Below are 19242 nucleotides of genomic sequence, written 5' to 3' on the forward strand. Positions count from 1 at the left end.
GTGCTACCCGGCAGGTATTCACCGAGGTAGCCGGCTAGCTCAGTCGGTAGAGCGTCAGACTCTTAATCCCAGGGTCGTGGGTTCGAGCCAGACGCTGGGCGGAACGGAATTTTGTTCCGCTGCAGGTGTAAATTACCGTTTTTCTGATTAACGAGATTTAATGGAAATAGCAACTTTAAACTTTGCCTACGTCTCTGTCAGTCGCAAGGAAGCTGTATTTGAAGGTGAAGGTGATTTCGTAGACATGTGTGAAAGACATGTTCTGAAATGCAAGTGTTGTTGTTTGGAGAGCACATCGGTTACGTGTCAGATGTGTAGTCAAGCAGTAATTTGTCGCCATAGCTGCAAATATTAGCCGGTAATATGAAGTGTTGTCAGCTAAAGTCTGATGATGCAGACGACCGTAAGGACGAAGTACCCAAGAGTACCGCTAGGCCGCGCCTCTTTAGCTCAGTGGTAGAGCACTGGTCTAATAAACCAGCGGTCGTAAGTTCCATCCTCACAGGAGAAAGATGAATTTTGGAAATCAGTTGCGCGTCGTGGCCGTATAGCAAACAGTACCTGTGATGACGAACAATTAGCGACAGGCGTTTTTTTAAGAATCACTCTCAGATGCGATTAAGGCGAATGGCGCAGATAAAGCATTTGCCAAAGCGGTACAGCATAAGGTGGGACGAGGCAGTCGGAATTACATTTTATAGATGTATTTCTCACATATCTCAGAGCCTCTCGCGATATTCGTCGTCGTCGTCGTCGTCGTCGTCGTCGTCGTCGTCGTCGTCGCCGCTTCTGCAGAAGTAGCAAATGGCAATCGTAGCAAATGCGGCGAGGGACGCCCTGCCTTCGATTCCGAATGCACAAAGTGTGTGGTCTTGTTTCACAGTCTATATTTGGTCGGTCTCGTCAGAGGTTGAATGTAACGAATGGGTGGGAAAGAGCAAGGGGCAGCGGCTGTGTAGAACGAAAACACAAATCCTCAGGGGTGTGAGCGTTTCGAGATGAGTCGTATACATGTAAATGTTGGTCGTCAGTGACCGTGTGGCCTAATGGATAAGGTGTCGCACTTCGGATCTGAAGATTACAGGTTCGAATGCTGTCACGCTTGTGTTTTTCCAGTTCTGAAAAAGAAACATAACGTTTTAATGTAGCAATTGAGCAGTACGAAACCGTCTGAATGTTGCTGTTGACCATTTTTTGCTTGGAGATGCTCTTGAGCTTGAAACACACACAACAAGACCGGTGTTAACTAGCGAAATGGTCGGCAGAGTGCCGACACAGCGAGTTTTGACTATCACTTGCACATCTAAAACAACGTCGGAAAGTAACTCGTTCGGCTTTTGAGTCACATAAAGTATGTGCGTTAATTTTGACGCCACTAGCTCTGCATGTTGTCATGCAATTTCTTTACCTCTCAGAAATGATTATGACATAAAAGTGAAGTACGTGACGAGTGTGACGTTAGGAAAACATTAGGCATCATGGAGAGATTCTGTATGGGACCACCCAACACAAACGAGTACTGTGTGACGTGCTACCCGGCAGGTATTCACCGAGGTAGCCGGCTAGCTCAGTCGGTAGAGCGTCAGACTCTTAATCCCAGGGTCGTGGGTTCGAGCCAGACGCTGGGCGGAACGGAATTTTGTTCCGCTGCAGGTGTAAATTACCGTTTTTCTGATTAACGAGATTTAATGGAAATAGCAACTTTAAACTTTGCCTACGTCTCTGTCAGTCGCAAGGAAGCTGTATTTGAAGGTGAAGGTGATTTTGTAGACATGTGTGAAAGACATGTTCTGAAATGCAAGTGTTGTTGTTTGGAGAGCACATCGGTTACGTGTCAGATGTGTAGTCAAGCAGTAATTTGTCGCCATAGCTGCAAATATTAGCCGGTAATATGAAGTGTTGTCAGCTAAAGTCTGATGATGCAGACGACCGTAAGGACGAAGTACCCAAGAGTACCGCTAGGCCGCGCCTCTTTAGCTCAGTGGTAGAGCACTGGTCTAATAAACCAGCGGTCGTAAGTTCAATCCTCACAGGAGAAAGATGAATTTTGGAAATCAGTTGCGCGTCGTGGCCGTATAGCAAACAGTACCTGTGATGACGAACAATTAGCGACAGGCGTTTTTTTAAGAATCACTCTCAGATGCGATTAAGGCGAATGGCGCAGATAAAGCATTTGCCAAAGCGGTACAGCATAAGGTGGGACGAGGCAGTCTGAATTACATTTTATAGATGTATTTCTCACATATCTCAGAGCCTCTCGCGATATTCGTCGTCGTCGTCGTCGTCGTCGTCGTCGCCGCCGCCGCTTCTGCAGAAGTAGCAAATGGCAATCGTAGCAAATGCGGCGAGGGACGCCCTGCCTTCGATTCCGAATGCACAAAGTGTGTGGTCTTGTTTCACAGTCTATATTTGGTCGGTCTCGTCAGAGGTTGAATGTAACGAATGGGTGGGAAAGAGCAAGGGGCAGCGGCTGTGTAGAACGAAAACACAAATCCTCAGGGGTGTGAGCGTTTCGAGATGAGTCGTATACATGTAAATGTTGGTCGTCAGTGACCGTGTGGCCTAATGGATAAGGCGTCGCACTTCGGATCTGAAGATTACAGGTTCGAATGCTGTCACGCTTGTGTTTTTCCAGTTCTGAAAAAGAAACATAACGTTTTAATGTAGCAATTGAGCAGTACGAAACCGTCTGAATGTTGCTGTTGACCATTTTTTGCTTGGAGATGCTCTTGAGCTTGAAACACACACAACAAGACCGGTGTTAACTAGCGAAATGGTCGGCAGAGTGCCGACACAGCGAGTTTTGACTATCACTTGCACATCTAAAACAACGTCGGAAAGTAACTCGTTCGGCTTTTGAGTCACATAAAGTATGTGCGTTAATTTTGACGCCACTAGCTCTGCATGTTGTCATGCAATTTCTTTACCTCTCAGAAATGATTATGACATAAAAGTGAAGTACGTGACGAGTGTGACGTTAGGAAAACATTAGGCATCATGGAGAGATTCTGTATGGGACCACCCAACACAAACGAGTACTGTGTGACGTGCTACCCGGCAGGTATTCACCGAGGTAGCCGGCTAGCTCAGTCGGTAGAGCGTCAGACTCTTAATCCCAGGGTCGTGGGTTCGAGCCAGACGCTGGGCGGAACGGAATTTTGTTCCGCTGCAGGTGTAAATTACCGTTTTTCTGATTAACGAGATTTAATGGAAATAGCAACTTTAAACTTTGCCTACGTCTCTGTCAGTCGCAAGGAAGCTGTATTTGAAGGTGAAGGTGATTTCGTAGACATGTGTGAAAGACATGTTCTGAAATGCAAGTGTTGTTGTTTGGAGAGCACATCGGTTACGTGTCAGATGTGTAGTCAAGCAGTAATTTGTCGCCATAGCTGCAAATATTAGCCGGTAATATGAAGTGTTGTCAGCTAAAGTCTGATGATGCAGACGACCGTAAGGACGAAGTACCCAAGAGTACCGCTAGGCCGCGCCTCTTTAGCTCAGTGGTAGAGCACTGGTCTAATAAACCAGCGGTCGTAAGTTCAATCCTCACAGGAGAAAGATGAATTTTGGAAATCAGTTGCGCGTCGTGGCCGTATAGCAAACAGTACCTGTGATGACGAACAATTAGCGACAGGCGTTTTTTTAAGAATCACTCTCAGATGCGATTAAGGCGAATGGCGCAGATAAAGCATTTGCCAAAGCGGTACAGCATAAGGTGGGACGAGGCAGTCTGAATTACATTTTATAGATGTATTTCTCACATATCTCAGAGCCTCTCGCGATATTCGTCGTCGTCGTCGTCGTCGTCGCCGCCGCCGCCGCTTCTGCAGAAGTAGCAAATGGCAATCGTAGCAAATGCGGCGAGGGACGCCCTGCCTTCGATTCCGAATGCACAAAGTGTGTGGTCTTGTTTCACAGTCTATATTTGGTCGGTCTCGTCAGAGGTTGAATGTAACGAATGGGTGGGAAAGAGCAAGGCGCAGCGGCTGTGTAGAACGAAAACACAAATCCTCAGGGGTGTGAGCGTTTCGAGATGAGTCGTATACATGTAAATGTTGGTCGTCAGTGACCGTGTGGCCTAATGGATAAGGCGTCGGACTTCGGATCTGAAGATTACAGGTTCGAATGCTGTCACGCTTGTGTTTTTCCAGTTCTGAAAAAGAAACATAACGTTTTAATGTAGCAATTGAGCAGTACGAAACCGTCTGAATGTTGCTGTTGACCATTTTTTGCTTGGAGATGCTCTTGAGCTTGAAACACACACAACAAGACCGGTGTTAACTAGCGAAATGGTCGGCAGAGTGCCGACACAGCGAGTTTTGACTATCACTTGCACATCTAAAACAACGTCGGAAAGTAACTCGTTCGGCTTTTGAGTCACATAAAGTATGTGCGTTAATTTTGACGCCACTAGCTCTGCATGTTGTCATGCAATTTCTTTACCTCTCAGAAATGATTATGACATAAAAGTGAAGTACGTGACGAGTGTGACGTTAGGAAAACATTAGGCATCATGGAGAGATTCTGTATGGGACCACCCAACACAAACGAGTACTGTGTGACGTGCTACCCGGCAGGTATTCACCGAGGTAGCCGGCTAGCTCAGTCGGTAGAGCGTCAGACTCTTAATCCCAGGGTCGTGGGTTCGAGCCAGACGCTGGGCGGAACGGAATTTTGTTCCGCTGCAGGTGTAAATTACCGTTTTTCTGATTAACGAGATTTAATGGAAATAGCAACTTTAAACTTTGCCTACGTCTCTGTCAGTCGCAAGGAAGCTGTATTTGAAGGTGAAGGTGATTTTGTAGACATGTGTGAAAGACATGTTCTGAAATGCAAGTGTTGTTGTTTGGAGAGCACATCGGTTACGTGTCAGATGTGTAGTCAAGCAGTAATTTGTCGCCATAGCTGCAAATATTAGCCGGTAATATGAAGTGTTGTCAGCTAAAGTCTGATGATGCAGACGACCGTAAGGACGAAGTACCCAAGAGTACCGCTAGGCCGCGCCTCTTTAGCTCAGTGGTAGAGCACTGGTCTAATAAACCAGCGGTCGTAAGTTCAATCCTCACAGGAGAAAGATGAATTTTGGAAATCAGTTGCGCGTCGTGGCCGTATAGCAAACAGTACCTGTGATGACGAACAATTAGCGACAGGCGTTTTTTTAAGAATCACTCTCAGATGCGATTAAGGCGAATGGCGCAGATAAAGCATTTGCCAAAGCGGTACAGCATAAGGTGGGACGAGGCAGTCTGAATTACATTTTATAGATGTATTTCTCACATATCTCAGAGCCTCTCGCGATATTCGTCGTCGTCGTCGTCGTCGTCGTCGTCGTCGTCGTCGTCGTCGTCGCCGCCGCCGCCGCCGCTTCTGCAGAAGTAGCAAATGGCAATCGTAGCAAATGCGGCGAGGGACGCCCTGCCTTCGATTCCGAATGCACAAAGTGTGTGGTCTTGTTTCACAGTCTATATTTGGTCGGTCTCGTCAGAGGTTGAATGTAACGAATGGGTGGGAAAGAGCAAGGGGCAGCGGCTGTGTAGAACGAAAACACAAATCCTCAGGGGTGTGAGCGTTTCGAGATGAGTCGTATACATGTAAATGTTGGTCGTCAGTGACCGTGTGGCCTAATGGATAAGGCGTCGGACTTCGGATCTGAAGATTACAGGTTCGAATGCTGTCACGCTTGTGTTTTTCCAGTTCTGAAAAAGAAACATAACGTTTTAATGTAGCAATTGAGCAGTACGAAACCGTCTGAATGATGCTGTTGACCATTTTTTGCTTGGAGATGCTCTTGAGCTTGAAACACACACAACAAGACCGGTGTTAACTAGCGAAATGGTCGGCAGAGTGCCGACACAGCGAGTTTTGACTATCACTTGCACATCTAAAACAACGTCGGAAAGTAACTCGTTCGGCTTTTGAGTCACATAAAGTATGTGCGTTAATTTTGACGCCACTAGCTCTGCATGTTGTCATGCAATTTCTTTACCTCTCAGAAATGATTATGACATAAAAGTGAAGTACGTGACGAGTGTGACGTTAGGAAAACATTAGGCATCATGGAGAGATTCTGTATGGGACCACCCAACACAAACGAGTACTGTGTGACGTGCTACCCGGCAGGTATTCACCGAGGTAGCCGGCTAGCTCAGTCGGTAGAGCGTCAGACTCTTAATCCCAGGGTCGTGGGTTCGAGCCAGACGCTGGGCGGAACGGAATTTTGTTCCGCTGCAGGTGTAAATTACCGTTTTTCTGATTAACGAGATTTAATGGAAATAGCAACTTTAAACTTTGCCTACGTCTCTGTCAGTCGCAAGGAAGCTGTATTTGAAGGTGAAGGTGATTTTGTAGACATGTGTGAAAGACATGTTCTGAAATGCAAGTGTTGTTGTTTGGAGAGCACATCGGTTACGTGTCAGATGTGTAGTCAAGCAGTAATTTGTCGCCATAGCTGCAAATATTAGCCGGTAATATGAAGTGTTGTCAGCTAAAGTCTGATGATGCAGACGACCGTAAGGACGAAGTACCCAAGAGTACCGCTAGGCCGCGCCTCTTTAGCTCAGTGGTAGAGCACTGGTCTAATAAACCAGCGGTCGTAAGTTCAATCCTCACAGGAGAAAGATGAATTTTGGAAATCAGTTGCGCGTCGTGGCCGTATAGCAAACAGTACCTGTGATGACGAACAATTAGCGACAGGCGTTTTTTTAAGAATCACTCTCAGATGCGATTAAGGCGAATGGCGCAGATAAAGCATTTGCCAAAGCGGTACAGCATAAGGTGGGACGAGGCAGTCTGAATTACATTTTATAGATGTATTTCTCACATATCTCAGAGCCTCTCGCGATATTCGTCGTCGTCGTCGTCGTCGTCGTCGTCGTCGTCGTCGCCGCCGCCGCCGCTTCTGCAGAAGTAGCAAATGGCAATCGTAGCAAATGCGGCGAGGGACGCCCTGCCTTCGATTCCGAATGCACAAAGTGTGTGGTCTTGTTTCACAGTCTATATTTGGTCGGTCTCGTCAGAGGTTGAATGTAACGAATGGGTGGGAAAGAGCAAGGGGCAGCGGCTGTGTAGAACGAAAACACAAATCCTCAGGGGTGTGAGCGTTTCGAGATGAGTCGTATACATGTAAATGTTGGTCGTCAGTGACCGTGTGGCCTAATGGATAAGGTGTCAGACTTCGGATCTGAAGATTACAGGTTCGAATGCTGTCACGCTTGTGTTTTTCCAGTTCTGAAAAAGAAACATAACGTTTTAATGTAGCAATTGAGCAGTACGAAACCGTCTGAATGTTGCTGTTGACCATTTTTTGCTTGGAGATGCTCTTGAGCTTGAAACACACACAACAAGACCGGTGTTAACTAGCGAAATGGTCGGCAGAGTGCCGACACAGCGAGTTTTGACTATCACTTGCACATCTAAAACAACGTCGGAAAGTAACTCGTTCGGCTTTTGAGTCACATAAAGTATGTGCGTTAATTTTGACGCCACTAGCTCTGCATGTTGTCATGCAATTTCTTTACCTCTCAGAAATGATTATGACATAAAAGTGAAGTACGTGACGAGTGTGACGTTAGGAAAACATTAGGCATCATGGAGAGATTCTGTATGGGACCACCCAACACAAACGAGTACTGTGTGACGTGCTACCCGGCAGGTATTCACCGAGGTAGCCGGCTAGCTCAGTCGGTAGAGCGTCAGACTCTTAATCCCAGGCTCGTGGGTTCGAGCCAGACGCTGGGCGGAACGGAATTTTGTTCCGCTGCAGGTGTAAATTACCGTTTTTCTGATTAACGAGATTTAATGGAAATAGCAACTTTAAACTTTGCCTACGTCTCTGTCAGTCGCAAGGAAGCTGTATTTGAAGGTGAAGGTGATTTTGTAGACATGTGTGAAAGACATGTTCTGAAATGCAAGTGTTGTTGTTTGGAGAGCACATCGGTTACGTGTCAGATGTGTAGTCAAGCAGTAATTTGTCGCCATAGCTGCAAATATTAGCCGGTAATATGAAGTGTTGTCAGCTAAAGTCTGATGATGCAGACGACCGTAAGGACGAAGTACCCAAGAGTACCGCTAGGCCGCGCCTCTTTAGCTCAGTGGTAGAGCACTGGTCTAATAAACCAGCGGTCGTAAGTTCAATCCTCACAGGAGAAAGATGAATTTTGGAAATCAGTTGCGCGTCGTGGCCGTATAGCAAACAGTACCTGTGATGACGAACAATTAGCGACAGGCGTTTTTTTAAGAATCACTCTCAGATGCGATTAAGGCGAATGGCGCAGATAAAGCATTTGCCAAAGCGGTACAGCATAAGGTGGGACGAGGCAGTCTGAATTACATTTTATAGATGTATTTCTCACATATCTCAGAGCCTCTCGCGATATTCGTCGTCGTCGTCGTCGTCGTCGTCGTCGTCGTCGTCGTCGTCGTCGTCGCCGCCGCCGCCGCCGCTTCTGCAGAAGTAGCAAATGGCAATCGTAGCAAATGCGGCGAGGGACGCCCTGCCTTCGATTCCGAATGCACAAAGTGTGTGGTCTTGTTTCACAGTCTATATTTGGTCGGTCTCGTCAGAGGTTGAATGTAACGAATGGGTGGGAAAGAGCAAGGGGCAGCGGCTGTGTAGAACGAAAACACAAATCCTCAGGGGTGTGAGCGTTTCGAGATGAGTCGTATACATGTAAATGTTGGTCGTCAGTGACCGTGTGGCCTAATGGATAAGGTGTCGGACTTCGGATCTGAAGATTACAGGTTCGAATGCTGTCACGCTTGTGTTTTTCCAGTTCTGAAAAAGAAACATAACGTTTTAATGTAGCAATTGAGCAGTACGAAACCGTCTGAATGTTGCTGTTGACCATTTTTTGCTTGGAGATGCTCTTGAGCTTGAAACACACACAACAAGACCGGTGTTAACTAGCGAAATGGTCGGCAGAGTGCCGACACAGCGAGTTTTGACTATCACTTGCACATCTAAAACAACGTCGGAAAGTAACTCGTTCGGCTTTTGAGTCACATAAAGTATGTGCGTTAATTTTGACGCCACTAGCTCTGCATGTTGTCATGCAATTTCTTTACCTCTCAGAAATGATTATGACATAAAAGTGAAGTACGTGACGAGTGTGACGTTAGGAAAACATTAGGCATCATGGAGAGATTCTGTATGGGACCACCCAACACAAACGAGTACTGTGTGACGTGCTACCCGGCAGGTATTCACCGAGGTAGCCGGCTAGCTCAGTCGGTAGAGCGTCAGACTCTTAATCCCAGGCTCGTGGGTTCGAGCCAGACGCTGGGCGGAACGGAATTTTGTTCCGCTGCAGGTGTAAATTACCGTTTTTCTGATTAACGAGATTTAATGGAAATAGCAACTTTAAACTTTGCCTACGTCTCTGTCAGTCGCAAGGAAGCTGTATTTGAAGGTGAAGGTGATTTTGTAGACATGTGTGAAAGACATGTTCTGAAATGCAAGTGTTGTTGTTTGGAGAGCACATCGGTTACGTGTCAGATGTGTAGTCAAGCAGTAATTTGTCGCCATAGCTGCAAATATTAGCCGGTAATATGAAGTGTTGTCAGCTAAAGTCTGATGATGCAGACGACCGTAAGGACGAAGTACCCAAGAGTACCGCTAGGCCGCGCCTCTTTAGCTCAGTGGTAGAGCACTGGTCTAATAAACCAGCGGTCGTAAGTTCAATCCTCACAGGAGAAAGATGAATTTTGGAAATCAGTTGCGCGTCGTGGCCGTATAGCAAACAGTACCTGTGATGACGAACAATTAGCGACAGGCGTTTTTTTAAGAATCACTCTCAGATGCGATTAAGGCGAATGGCGCAGATAAAGCATTTGCCAAAGCGGTACAGCATAAGGTGGGACGAGGCAGTCTGAATTACATTTTATAGATGTATTTCTCACATATCTCAGAGCCTCTCGCGATATTCGTCGTCGTCGTCGTCGTCGTCGTCGTCGTCGTCGTCGTCGTCGCCGCCGCCGCCGCCGCTTCTGCAGAAGTAGCAAATGGCAATCGTAGCAAATGCGGCGAGGGACGCCCTGCCTTCGATTCCGAATGCACAAAGTGTGTGGTCTTGTTTCACAGTCTATATTTGGTCGGTCTCGTCAGAGGTTGAATGTAACGAATGGGTGGGAAAGAGCAAGGGGCAGCGGCTGTGTAGAACGAAAACACAAATCCTCAGGGGTGTGAGCGTTTCGAGATGAGTCGTATACATGTAAATGTTGGTCGTCAGTGACCGTGTGGCCTAATGGATAAGGTGTCGGACTTCGGATCTGAAGATTACAGGTTCGAATGCTGTCACGCTTGTGTTTTTCCAGTTCTGAAAAAGAAACATAACGTTTTAATGTAGCAATTGAGCAGTACGAAACCGTCTGAATGTTGCTGTTGACCATTTTTTGCTTGGAGATGCTCTTGAGCTTGAAACACACACAACAAGACCGGTGTTAACTAGCGAAATGGTCGGCAGAGTGCCGACACAGCGAGTTTTGACTATCACTTGCACATCTAAAACAACGTCGGAAAGTAACTCGTTCGGCTTTTGAGTCACATAAAGTATGTGCGTTAATTTTGACGCCACTAGCTCTGCATGTTGTCATGCAATTTCTTTACCTCTCAGAAATGATTATGACATAAAAGTGAAGTACGTGACGAGTGTGACGTTAGGAAAACATTAGGCATCATGGAGAGATTCTGTATGGGACCACCCAACACAAACGAGTACTGTGTGACGTGCTACCCGGCAGGTATTCACCGAGGTAGCCGGCTAGCTCAGTCGGTAGAGCGTCAGACTCTTAATCCCAGGCTCGTGGGTTCGAGCCAGACGCTGGGCGGAACGGAATTTTGTTCCGCTGCAGGTGTAAATTACCGTTTTTCTGATTAACGAGATTTAATGGAAATAGCAACTTTAAACTTTGCCTACGTCTCTGTCAGTCGCAAGGAAGCTGTATTTGAAGGTGAAGGTGATTTTGTAGACATGTGTGAAAGACATGTTCTGAAATGCAAGTGTTGTTGTTTGGAGAGCACATCGGTTACGTGTCAGATGTGTAGTCAAGCAGTAATTTGTCGCCATAGCTGCAAATATTAGCCGGTAATATGAAGTGTTGTCAGCTAAAGTCTGATGATGCAGACGACCGTAAGGACGAAGTACCCAAGAGTACCGCTAGGCCGCGCCTCTTTAGCTCAGTGGTAGAGCACTGGTCTAATAAACCAGCGGTCGTAAGTTCAATCCTCACAGGAGAAAGATGAATTTTGGAAATCAGTTGCGCGTCGTGGCCGTATAGCAAACAGTACCTGTGATGACGAACAATTAGCGACAGGCGTTTTTTTAAGAATCACTCTCAGATGCGATTAAGGCGAATGGCGCAGATAAAGCATTTGCCAAAGCGGTACAGCATAAGGTGGGACGAGGCAGTCTGAATTACATTTTATAGATGTATTTCTCACATATCTCAGAGCCTCTCGCGATATTCGTCGTCGTCGTCGTCGTCGTCGTCGTCGTCGTCGTCGCCGCCGCCGCCGCCGCTTCTGCAGAAGTAGCAAATGGCAATCGTAGCAAATGCGGCGAGGGACGCCCTGCCTTCGATTCCGAATGCACAAAGTGTGTGGTCTTGTTTCACAGTCTATATTTGGTCGGTCTCGTCAGAGGTTGAATGTAACGAATGGGTGGGAAAGAGCAAGGGGCAGCGGCTGTGTAGAACGAAAACACAAATCCTCAGGGGTGTGAGCGTTTCGAGATGAGTCGTATACATGTAAATGTTGGTCGTCAGTGACCGTGTGGCCTAATGGATAAGGTGTCGGACTTCGGATCTGAAGATTACAGGTTCGAATGCTGTCACGCTTGTGTTTTTCCAGTTCTGAAAAAGAAACATAACGTTTTAATGTAGCAATTGAGCAGTACGAAACCGTCTGAATGTTGCTGTTGACCATTTTTTGCTTGGAGATGCTCTTGAGCTTGAAACACACACAACAAGACCGGTGTTAACTAGCGAAATGGTCGGCAGAGTGCCGACACAGCGAGTTTTGACTATCACTTGCACATCTAAAACAACGTCGGAAAGTAACTCGTTCGGCTTTTGAGTCACATAAAGTATGTGCGTTAATTTTGACGCCACTAGCTCTGCATGTTGTCATGCAATTTCTTTACCTCTCAGAAATGATTATGACATAAAAGTGAAGTACGTGACGAGTGTGACGTTAGGAAAACATTAGGCATCATGGAGAGATTCTGTATGGGACCACCCAACACAAACGAGTACTGTGTGACGTGCTACCCGGCAGGTATTCACCGAGGTAGCCGGCTAGCTCAGTCGGTAGAGCGTCAGACTCTTAATCCCAGGCTCGTGGGTTCGAGCCAGACGCTGGGCGGAACGGAATTTTGTTCCGCTGCAGGTGTAAATTACCGTTTTTCTGATTAACGAGATTTAATGGAAATAGCAACTTTAAACTTTGCCTACGTCTCTGTCAGTCGCAAGGAAGCTGTATTTGAAGGTGAAGGTGATTTTGTAGACATGTGTGAAAGACATGTTCTGAAATGCAAGTGTTGTTGTTTGGAGAGCACATCGGTTACGTGTCAGATGTGTAGTCAAGCAGTAATTTGTCGCCATAGCTGCAAATATTAGCCGGTAATATGAAGTGTTGTCAGCTAAAGTCTGATGATGCAGACGACCGTAAGGACGAAGTACCCAAGAGTACCGCTAGGCCGCGCCTCTTTAGCTCAGTGGTAGAGCACTGGTCTAATAAACCAGCGGTCGTAAGTTCAATCCTCACAGGAGAAAGATGAATTTTGGAAATCAGTTGCGCGTCGTGGCCGTATAGCAAACAGTACCTGTGATGACGAACAATTAGCGACAGGCGTTTTTTTAAGAATCACTCTCAGATGCGATTAAGGCGAATGGCGCAGATAAAGCATTTGCCAAAGCGGTACAGCATAAGGTGGGACGAGGCAGTCTGAATTACATTTTATAGATGTATTTCTCACATATCTCAGAGCCTCTCGCGATATTCGTCGTCGTCGTCGTCGTCGTCGTCGTCGTCGTCGCCGCCGCCGCCGCCGCTTCTGCAGAAGTAGCAAATGGCAATCGTAGCAAATGCGGCGAGGGACGCCCTGCCTTCGATTCCGAATGCACAAAGTGTGTGGTCTTGTTTCACAGTCTATATTTGGTCGGTCTCGTCAGAGGTTGAATGTAACGAATGGGTGGGAAAGAGCAAGGGGCAGCGGCTGTGTAGAACGAAAACACAAATCCTCAGGGGTGTGAGCGTTTCGAGATGAGTCGTATACATGTAAATGTTGGTCGTCAGTGACCGTGTGGCCTAATGGATAAGGTGTCGGACTTCGGATCTGAAGATTACAGGTTCGAATGCTGGCACGCTTGTGTTTTTCCAGTTCTGAAAAAGAAACATAACGTTTTAATGTAGCAATTGAGCAGTACGAAACCGTCTGAATGTTGCTGTTGACCATTTTTTGCTTGGAGATGCTCTTGAGCTTGAAACACACACAACAAGACCGGTGTTAACTAGCGAAATGGTCGGCAGAGTGCCGACACAGCGAGTTTTGACTATCACTTGCACATCTAAAACAACGTCGGAAAGTAACTCGTTCGGCTTTTGAGTCACATAAAGTATGTGCGTTAATTTTGACGCCACTAGCTCTGCATGTTGTCATGCAATTTCTTTACCTCTCAGAAATGATTATGACATAAAAGTGAAGTACGTGACGAGTGTGACGTTAGGAAAACATTAGGCATCATGGAGAGATTCTGTATGGGACCACCCAACACAAACGAGTACTGTGTGACGTGCTACCCGGCAGGTATTCACCGAGGTAGCCGGCTAGCTCAGTCGGTAGAGCGTCAGACTCTTAATCCCAGGGTCGTGGGTTCGAGCCAGACGCTGGGCGGAACGGAATTTTGTTCCGCTGCAGGTGTAAATTACCGTTTTTCTGATTAACGAGATTTAATGGAAATAGCAACTTTAAACTTTGCCTACGTCTCTGTCAGTCGCAAGGAAGCTGTATTTGAAGGTGAAGGTGATTTTGTAGACATGTGTGAAAGACATGTTCTGAAAAGCAAGTGTTGTTGTTTGGAGAGCACATCGGTTACGTGTCAGATGTGTAGTCAAGCAGTAATTTGTCGCCATAGCTGCAAATATTAGCCGGTAATATGAAGTGTTGTCAGCTAAAGTCTGATGATGCAGACGACCGTAAGGACGAAGTACCCAAGAGTACCGCTAGGCCGCGCCTCTTTAGCTCAGTGGTAGAGCACTGGTCTAATAAACCAGCGGTCGTAAGTTCAATCCTCACAGGAGAAAGATGAATTTTGGAAATCAGTTGCGCGTCGTGGCCGTATAGCAAACAGTACCTGTGATGACGAACAATTAGCGACAGGCGTTTTTTTAAGAATCACTCTCAGATGCGATTAAGGCGAATGGCGCAGATAAAGCATTTGCCAAAGCGGTACAGCATAAGGTGGGACGAGGCAGTCTGAATTACATTTTATAGATGTATTTCTCACATATCTCAGAGCCTCTCGCGATATTCGTCGTCGTCGTCGTCGTCGTCGCCGCCGCCGCCGCTTCTGCAGAAGTAGCAAATGGCAATCGTAGCAAATGCGGCGAGGGACGCCCTGCCTTCGATTCCGAATGCACAAAGTGTGTGGTCTTGTTTCACAGTCTATATTTGGTCGGTCTCGTCAGAGGTTGAATGTAACGAATGGGTGGGAAAGAGCAAGGGGCAGCGGCTGTGTAGAACGAAAACACAAATCCTCAGGGGTGTGAGCGTTTCGAGATGAGTCGTATACATGTAAATGTTGGTCGTCAGTGACCGTGTGGCCTAATGGATAAGGCGTCGGACTTCGGATCTGAAGATTACAGGTTCGAATGCTGTCACGCTTGTGTTTTTCCAGTTCTGAAAAAGAAACATAACGTTTTAATGTAGCAATTGAGCAGTACGAAACCGTCTGAATGTTGCTGTTGACCATTTTTTACTTGGAGATGCTCTTGAGCTTGAAACACACACAACAAGACCGGTGTTAACTAGCGAAATGGTCGGCAGAGTGCCGACACAGCGAGTTTTGACTATCACTTGCACAACTAAAACAACGTCGGAAAGTAACTCGTTCGGCTTTTGAGTCACATAAAGTATGTGCGTTAATTTTGACGCCACTAGCTCTGCATGTTGTCATGCAATTTCTTTACCTCTCAGAAATGATTATGACATAAAAGTGAAGTACGTGACGAGTGTGACGTTAGGAAAACATTAGGCATCATGGAGAGATTCTGTATGGGACCACCCAACACAAACGAGTACTGTGTGACGTGCTACCCGGCAGGTATTCACCGAGGTAGCCGGCTAGCTCAGTCGGTAGAGCGTCAGACTCTTAATCCCAGGGTCGTGGGTTCGAGCCAGACGCTGGGCGGAACGGAATTTTGTTCCGCTGCAGGTGTAAATTACCGTTTTTCTGATTGACGAGATTTAATGGAAATAGCAACTTTAAACTTTGCCTACGTCTCTGTCAGTCGCAAGGAATCTGTATTTGAAGGTGAAGGTGATTTTGTAGACATGTGTGAAAGATATGTTCTGAAATGCAAGTGTTGTTGTTTGGAGAGCACATCGGTTACGTGTCAGATGTGTAGTCAAGCAGTAATTTGTCGCCATAGCTGCAAATATTAGCCGGTAATATGAAGTGTTGTCAGCTAAAGTCTGATGATGCAGACGACCGTAAGGACGAAGTACCCAAGAGTACCGCTAGGCCGCGCCTCTTTAGCTCAGTGGTAGAGCACTGGTCTAATAAACCAGGGGTCGTAAGTTCCATCCTCACAGGAAAAAGATGAATTTTGGAAATAAGTTGCGCGTCGTGGCCGTATAGCAAACAGTACCTGTGATGACGAACAATTAGCGACAGGCGTTTTTTTAAGAATCACTCTCAGATGCGATTAAGGCGAATGGCGCAGATAAAGCATTTGCCAAAGCGGTACAGCATAAGGTGGGACGAGGCAGTCTGAATTACATTTTATAGATGTATTTCTCACATATCTCAGAGCCTCTCGCGATATTCGTCGTCGTCGTCGTCGTCGTCGCCGCCGCCGCCGTTTCTGCAGAAGTAGCAAATGGCAATCGTAGCAAATGCGGCGAGGGTCGCCCTGCCTTCGATTCCGAATGCACAAAGTGTGTGGTCTTGTTTCTCAGTCTATATTTGGTCGGTCTCGTCAGAGGTTGAATGTAACGAATGGGTGGGAAAGAGCAAGGGGCAGCGGCTGTGTAGAACGAAAACACAAATCCTCAGGGGTGTGAGCGTTTCGAGATGAGTCGTATACATGTAAATGTTGGTCGTCAGTGACCGTGTGGCCTAATGGATAAGGCGTCGGACTTCGGATCTGAAGATTACAGGTTCGAATGCTGTCACGCTTGTGTTTTTCCAGTTCTGAAAAAGAAACATAACGTTTTAATGTAGCAATTGAGCAGTACGAAACCGTCTGAATGTTGCTGTTGACCATTTTTTGCTTGGAGATGCTCTTGAGCTTGAAACACACACAACAAGACCGGTGTTAACTAGCGAAATGGTCGGCAGAGTGCCGACACAGCGAGTTTTGACTATCACTTGCACATCTAAAACAACGTCGGAAAGTAACTCGTTCGGCTTTTGAGTCACATAAAGTATGTGCGTTAATTTTGACGCCACTAGCTCTGCATGTTGTCATGCAATTTCTTTACCTCTCAGAAATGATTATGACATAAAAGTGAAGTACGTGACGAGTGTGACGTTAGGAAAACATTAGGCATCATGGAGAGATTCTGTATGGGACCACCCAACACAAACGAGTACTGTGTGACGTGCTACCCGGCAGGTATTCACCGAGGTAGCCGGCTAGCTCAGTCGGTAGAGCGTCAGACTCTTAATCCCAGGGTCGTGGGTTCGAGCCAGACGCTGGGCGGAACGGAATTTTGTTCCGCTGCAGGTGTAAATTACCGTTTTTCTGATTAACGAGATTTAATGGAAATAGCAACTTTAAACTTTGCCTACGTCTCTGTCAGTCGCAAGGAAGCTGTATTTGAAGGTGAAGGTGATTTCGTAGACATGTGTGAAAGACATGTTCTGAAATGCAAGTGTTGTTGTTTGGAGAGCACATCGGTTACGTGTCAGATGTGTAGTCAAGCAGTAATTTGTCGCCATAGCTGCAAATATTAGCCGGTAATATGAAGTGTTGTCAGCTAAAGTCTGATGATGCAGACGACCGTAAGGACGAAGTACCCAAGAGTACCGCTAGGCCGCGCCTCTTTAGCTCAGTGGTAGAGCACTGGTCTAATAAACCAGCGGTCGTAAGTTCAATCCTCACAGGAGAAAGATGAATTTTGGAAATCAGTTGCGCGTCGTGGCCGTATAGCAAACAGTACCTGTGATGACGAACAATTAGCGACAGGCGTTTTTTTAAGAATCACTCTCAGATGCGATTAAGGCGAATGGCGCAGATAAAGCATTTGCCAAAGCGGTACAGCATAAGGTGGGACGAGGCAGTCTGAATTACATTTTATAGATGTATTTCTCACATATCTCAGAGCCTCTCGCGATATTCGTCGTCGTCGTCGTCGTCGTCGTCGTCGTCGTCGTCGTCGTCGCCGCCGCCGCCGCCGCCGCCGCTTCTGCAGAAGTAGCAAATGGCAATCGTAGCAAATGCGGCGAGGGACGCCCTGCCTTCGATTCCGAATGCACAAAGTGTGTGGTCTTGTTTCACAGTCTATATTTGGTCGGTCTCGTCAGAGGTTGAATGTAACGAATGGGTGGGAAAGAGCAAGGCGCAGCGGCTGTGTAGAACGAAAACACAAATCCTCAGGGGTGTGAGCGTTTCGAGATGAGTCGTATACATGTAAATGTTGGTCGTCAGTGACCGTGTGGCCTAATGGATAAGGCGTCGGACTTCGGATCTGAAGATTACAGGTTCGAATGCTGTCACGCTTGTGTTTTTCCAGTTCTGAAAAAGAAACATAACGTTTTAATGTAGCAATTGAGCAGTACGAAACCGTCTGAATGTTGCTGTTGACCATTTTTTGCTTGGAGATGCTCTTGAGCTTGAAACACACACAACAAGACCGGTGTTAACTAGCGAAATGGTCGGCAGAGTGCCGACACAGCGAGTTTTGACTATCACTTGCACATCTAAAACAACGTCGGAAAGTAACTCGTTCGGCTTTTGAGTCACATAAAGTATGTGCGTTAATTTTGACGCCACTAGCTCTGCATGTTGTCATGCAATTTCTTTACCTCTCAGAAATGATTATGACATAAAAGTGAAGTACGTGACGAGTGTGACGTTAGGAAAACATTAGGCATCATGGAGAGATTCTGTATGGGACCACCCAACACAAACGAGTACTGTGTGACGTGCTACCCGGCAGGTATTCACCGAGGTAGCCGGCTAGCTCAGTCGGTAGAGCGTCAGACTCTTAATCCCAGGGTCGTGGGTTCGAGCCAGACGCTGGGCGGAACGGAATTTTCTTCCGCTGCAGGTGTAAATTACCGTTTTTCTGATTAACGAGATTTAATGGAAATAGCAACTTTAAACTTTGCCTACGTCTCTGTCAGTCGCAAGGAAGCTGTATTTGAAGGTGAAGGTGATTTTGTAGACATGTGTGAAAGACATGTTCTGAAATGCAAGTGTTGTTGTTTGGAGAGCACATCGGTTACGTGTCAGATGTGTAGTCAAGCAGTAATTTGTCGCCATAGCTGCAAATATTAGCCGGTAATATGAAGTGTTGTCAGCTAAAGTCTGATGATGCAGACGACCGTAAGGACGAAGTACCCAAGAGTACCGCTAGGCCGCGCCTCTTTAGCTCAGTGGTAGAGCACTGGTCTAATAAACCAGCGGTCGTAAGTTCAATCCTCACAGGAGAAAGATGAATTTTGGAAATCAGTTGCGCGTCGTGGCCGTATAGCAAACAGTACCTGTGATGACGAACAATTAGCGACAGGCGTTTTTTTAAGAATCACTCTCAGATGCGATTAAGGCGAATGGCGCAGATAAAGCATTTGCCAAAGCGGTACAGCATAAGGTGGGACGAGGCAGTCTGAATTACATTTTATAGATGTATTTCTCACATATCTCAGAGCCTCTCGCGATATTCGTCGTCGTCGTCGTCGTCGTCGTCGTCGCCGCCGCCGCCGCTTCTGCAGAAGTAGCAAATGGCAATCGTAGCAAATGCGGCGAGGGACGCCCTGCCTTCGATTCCGAATGCACAAAGTGTGTGGTCTTGTTTCACA

At 46.6% G+C, this 19242-nt stretch overlaps 11 non-coding genes across 11 annotated transcripts; all 11 read left to right on the plus strand.

Annotated features, from left to right (window-relative positions):
* The first annotated feature begins 1967 nt into the window (after positions 1 to 1967).
* On the plus strand, positions 1968 to 2039 carry Trnai-aau (transfer RNA isoleucine (anticodon AAU)). Its single transcript has one exon. It is a non-coding gene; the product is annotated as a tRNA-Ile (tRNA).
* A 1447-nt stretch (positions 2040 to 3486) lies between these two features.
* Positions 3487 to 3558, plus strand: Trnai-aau (transfer RNA isoleucine (anticodon AAU)). The gene has a single exon. It is a non-coding gene; the product is annotated as a tRNA-Ile (tRNA).
* A 1444-nt stretch (positions 3559 to 5002) lies between these two features.
* Trnai-aau (transfer RNA isoleucine (anticodon AAU)) lies at positions 5003 to 5074 on the plus strand. Its single transcript has one exon. It is a non-coding gene; the product is annotated as a tRNA-Ile (tRNA).
* A 1471-nt stretch (positions 5075 to 6545) lies between these two features.
* On the plus strand, positions 6546 to 6617 carry Trnai-aau (transfer RNA isoleucine (anticodon AAU)). Its single transcript has one exon. It is a non-coding gene; the product is annotated as a tRNA-Ile (tRNA).
* A 1459-nt stretch (positions 6618 to 8076) lies between these two features.
* Positions 8077 to 8148, plus strand: Trnai-aau (transfer RNA isoleucine (anticodon AAU)). The gene has a single exon. It is a non-coding gene; the product is annotated as a tRNA-Ile (tRNA).
* Positions 8149 to 9622: 1474 nt separating this feature from the next.
* On the plus strand, positions 9623 to 9694 carry Trnai-aau (transfer RNA isoleucine (anticodon AAU)). The gene has a single exon. It is a non-coding gene; the product is annotated as a tRNA-Ile (tRNA).
* Positions 9695 to 11162: 1468 nt separating this feature from the next.
* Trnai-aau (transfer RNA isoleucine (anticodon AAU)) lies at positions 11163 to 11234 on the plus strand. The gene has a single exon. It is a non-coding gene; the product is annotated as a tRNA-Ile (tRNA).
* A 1462-nt stretch (positions 11235 to 12696) lies between these two features.
* Trnai-aau (transfer RNA isoleucine (anticodon AAU)) lies at positions 12697 to 12768 on the plus strand. Its single transcript has one exon. It is a non-coding gene; the product is annotated as a tRNA-Ile (tRNA).
* Positions 12769 to 14227: 1459 nt separating this feature from the next.
* On the plus strand, positions 14228 to 14299 carry Trnai-aau (transfer RNA isoleucine (anticodon AAU)). The gene has a single exon. It is a non-coding gene; the product is annotated as a tRNA-Ile (tRNA).
* Positions 14300 to 17259: 2960 nt separating this feature from the next.
* Trnai-aau (transfer RNA isoleucine (anticodon AAU)) lies at positions 17260 to 17331 on the plus strand. Its single transcript has one exon. It is a non-coding gene; the product is annotated as a tRNA-Ile (tRNA).
* Positions 17332 to 18805: 1474 nt separating this feature from the next.
* On the plus strand, positions 18806 to 18877 carry Trnai-aau (transfer RNA isoleucine (anticodon AAU)). The gene has a single exon. It is a non-coding gene; the product is annotated as a tRNA-Ile (tRNA).
* Positions 18878 to 19242: the final 365 nt, after the last annotated feature.

The sequence above is a fragment of the Schistocerca gregaria genome, unplaced genomic scaffold (genome assembly GCF_023897955.1).
Source record: "Schistocerca gregaria isolate iqSchGreg1 unplaced genomic scaffold, iqSchGreg1.2 ptg000169l, whole genome shotgun sequence".
NCBI lineage: Eukaryota > Metazoa > Arthropoda > Insecta > Orthoptera > Acrididae > Schistocerca > Schistocerca gregaria.